Consider the following 4,107-nt stretch of genomic DNA (forward strand, 5'->3'; position numbering starts at 1 on the left):
GTGTTTCGGCAAGCCTATATATGGGCTTGGTCCGTCGTTCGACGGTGATGTTATTGTTTTTTGGGGATGAGGAATATTTTCAATCACGCGCACCTGTTTCGTGTTTCTTATATTCCCTTTTTTATGCATCAAATTCAAATATTGAAATGTTTTTTTATTGTAGATACTATCTCCTGTTGCAGGCTACGTACCTGGGGATCATCACTTCCACCTTGGTATCATATTCAATCTTGCACTTTCATGTACTATTTTTAACTTCCTGTAATTTCATACGTATACCAACATGCATATTTTCCTTGCATATAGATGGAGGAAGCCACGACACCATCTTCGTCTGAATCATGTAGAATGCCTTTATCACAGTTGGCCAAAAAAACACCTATTTGGACCTGATACTAGTGAGCTAGCCAATCCAGTGATTACGAAGTTAGGCGTACCACATGGCCATCCTGAGTTTGGACCACGTGGATGGACGGCAGGGCCATCTTTCTCAGCTCGTTGTTATCAACCTCCCGCACTTGGGCCCAGACTTGATGAAGCTTCAACCCTTGGGACACATATGATATCCAAAGGTTTAGGCTGGGAGAATCATGAGGTTGAATACGCTCCAATGCCTCTTGGGTATCTTGAATGGGGTACTAATGTCTTGAAGAAATATCATACCCATCTGAAAGAGAGTGAGGAAGGTGTGGGTTACGTCTATGGAGCCATTTATTGCTCTTTAGGCGACTATTCTGTCTCCCCTTCTCTTTTAAGGTCTTTATTGGAGAGATGGGATCCCAACACCAACACGTTTTTGTTCTCGTCTGGCGAGCGTACAGTCACACTTCTTGATATGCATCAGATCGCGGGGTTGCCCCTTGATGGTGAACTTATGAAGAATATGTTCCCCTAGCTGATGAGTTGGATCCTTCGACTCTTTTGTACCTCAACTTCCTGCCTCGGCTCCTAGAAATTTGGACCAAGCTTGCTGTGGGTGGCAAAGTAGGTTTCAAGGAATGGTGTGACTTCTTTCACAACAGTGGAGTAAACTCCTTTGCTACCAAGAGCTTAGAAGACCAGCGCGTGTACACTGCGACTTTTCTTGCCATATGGCTTTGCCGCTACGTCATTGTTGGTGGTGGGCCATATATTCGCCCTGGGGTATTAGTGATGGCGGCATGGATTTCCCTAGGACGACGCATCTCTTTGGGCCCACCTGCTCTTTGCTCCCTTTATTACTCACTTCGGCGAATTTGTACTCATCCGATTGGCCCCTCATTCATACATAGGATTTGGCCGGTCCACTACCTTGCTGGATGGATGGGCGTGTACCTCAAGAAACCCTATGGAAACAGAGCAAAAATGCCGAATTTCCCGAGCTCCAGAATTTTGGCGGTACAACCTAATATGGTGAACACCATGTTTAAGACGCCACGTCATTTTACTCCTAAAGAGGCACATGCTTTCCTCGATGACTCTAAGAATATTGTTTGGAACCCCTATTCTCTCATTATGGAAGGTGTGTTCAAACCCAAGAGGGCTTTATTAATTTCTATTCGTCGAGGCATGCTACCGTGGAGGCGTGGTACTATCACCGCCGATGTGTGTATAGCTGAACCATATCACCCAGATCGAGTGGCACGACAGTTTCGTCTTGACCAAGTTGTACCCTTTTTTCCTCTAGCGAGCCTGTATACTCAAGACGAAATTGGAATTGCCTATTCTTTTTGGTCACACCTATTATCCTTGGCCCCTGAAGAATTCCACTATTTTCCTGACGATGATCGAGTTGGGAACTCCTATGTAGCATGGGCTAATTGGTGGAAAAAAATTCTAAAGCCTTTCGCCGACATTCTGGGCCAACTTTGCAATGGCAACATGACTGGGAAGACCCCTTATGATGTAAGGATAAAAAATAAGCGTGCACTACAACACAATATCAGGCCTCGCCCATTGTCTGATAAAGATTTTATGGTGGTGAGGAGAGTATCTATGGAGCACCGTGACCAACATGTTCAGTCCCTTGAGAAGGCAGAAACGCCTATTACAGATCAATGGAGGCTGGTCCTCCATAATTATTTAAATGATGTTGTTGCTGCTCAACCGGTGAAGTCTAAAGAGGTGAGCTCAAACACATGTGTGTCCATATTTCATTATGTCTCACGTACTATTTCGTACTAACTTGAGTTCTCTTTTTTGGGTTTTTTTTGCAGCTACGGCGAGGTAATGTACTGAAATAGAATGCCATAGCTGGGTCCTCCTCTGCTCATCCGCTATCAGTGGATAATGATATCTCAGACACTGCCCCATCCGCTAGCGGAAAGAGACGCAGACAATCTACACCGCCTCATGTGGAACAAGAAGCAAGGCTGCCTTTGAAGCGTAAACTTGATTTCGCCCAAGCATCCAATTTTTCTGAACCAATAACATTGGATGGTCCGTCCTTAGATGTTGAATTCAGTAACTTTGTTAGTGATGAAGATTTTAGCCATGTTCTCATGGGAGAAAAGGACCATGGCCTTGGTGACCTCTTCGATTTATACGTCGAGGATTGTACCTTTGGCGAGTGTGGCACAAGTCGTCTACCCTCCAGCCCTGGTGTGGCTGAAACTGTGCTCCCTACCCCTAGTGCTCTTGATTTCTTGTCAACTTTACCTGGTAGTTTATTTACTTATGCATTTATTTAATTGGTCGTATCTATGAACCATCATTATCATCAAATTTTCACGACTCTTCACTTATATTTTTTAGGTTGCGAACAAGAAAGCTACCATTCGCAAGACCCTGTAATGACGGTTGTATCAGGGGAAGGCGCACAGATGGACTGCAGCTTTGTCAAAGACACGTTCATAGATGCCACAGATACTGTGGTGAAACGAGCCCTCGAAGGACTGAACGACTCTACACTTGGTGATCCCAAGCGACACATCATGCTTGAGAGCATTTCTCAGACGCTGCCCACGCAAGTACCTGAGGTAGCTAAGGTGCATGCCATGTTGGTCGGGCTTATTGACCTTTCCAAGAAATTGGAGGTTGGCTAGACTGAGTTCACCAAGGGATTCGAGCGAGATGAACATGCTGCTGCTGAAGTCGAGCTTAAAATTAAGTCCGGCCACGAAGTTTTCAAGGCTGCAATTGGGGACTTATCTAACTTAGACAAGAAGTGTGCTGAAATGGAGGTGCAGGAAGCAGTACTTAAGGTGCAGCTTGAGGAGGCTACCACCACTTTGCAGAAGCTTAAACTAGAGAGGGAACAGCGCCGACAAGCACGTAATGCTCATCAATCTGAACTGAAGGACTTGGTGAAGAGTCTATAGGACAACAACGCTGGCAAGCGTACAAGGCTTTCTGAATTTGAACAAAAGATGGCAAAATTAAAGCGTGAAGCAAGTCAGTTGTTGAACAGCCCGCAGAACTGGCGAGCTCCTTGAGAAGGCCTAGACTTCGCTTAGTTTTTTTAGCCATTTCAATTTATCATTTCCCTTTGAATCATTTTAGGCTCAGTACTCAGTTTGACTTCAAATATGGCAGTAATTTGTTTATTCACATGGGAACTCCAAATTTTATGCATGATGTGCTAGTACGCCAGCTTTGACGTTGAAGCGTCCTTATTTATTTACACTATTGTTGTATATGGCATGAACCCTTATTTTTTATTCTATTTTTTATATAAATGCTTATACGTACCATTTTTTGTACGACGTTTAAGCTTATGATGAAGTCTGGAGCCTGCTTGATGTTTATATTTTTTTTATTACCCTCTTTTTTTTACGTCACAATTTATACTCGTAAGTCATTGGAGTTTTTTTGTGCCCCAGTTTATACTCGTAAGGGTATGGAGTATCATTTTTTTACTCAAGCATAGTAGCGCTTAAGAAATTTTCCATTTATCGGTGGCGGGCAATACTCGCCGTCAGGGGAAATTATCCTGTATGCACCACTAGAGTAGACCTCTTTTATGATGTAGGGACCCTCCCATTTTGGCTCGAACTTTCCTCCCATCCGTCGTGTAACATTCATTGGACGAATGACGGCGAGCACTAGGTCTCCTTGCTTGAATGATCTCCTTTTAACGCGCTTGTCAAAGGCACGGGACATTCTAGCCTGATAAGCTTCCAAATTTTG

General features: G+C 44.0%; 1 pseudogene; it reads left to right on the forward strand.

Annotated features, from left to right (window-relative positions):
- Positions 1-306: 306 nt before the first annotated feature.
- LOC147964248 (uncharacterized) lies at positions 307-3,413 on the forward strand (annotated as a pseudogene).
- The last annotated feature ends 694 nt before the right edge of the window (positions 3,414-4,107 follow it).

This window comes from Triticum urartu, chromosome 6A, assembly GCF_056163025.1.
Source record: "Triticum urartu cultivar PI428250 chromosome 6A, HENAU_Tu73, whole genome shotgun sequence".
Lineage (NCBI taxonomy): Eukaryota > Viridiplantae > Streptophyta > Magnoliopsida > Poales > Poaceae > Triticum > Triticum urartu.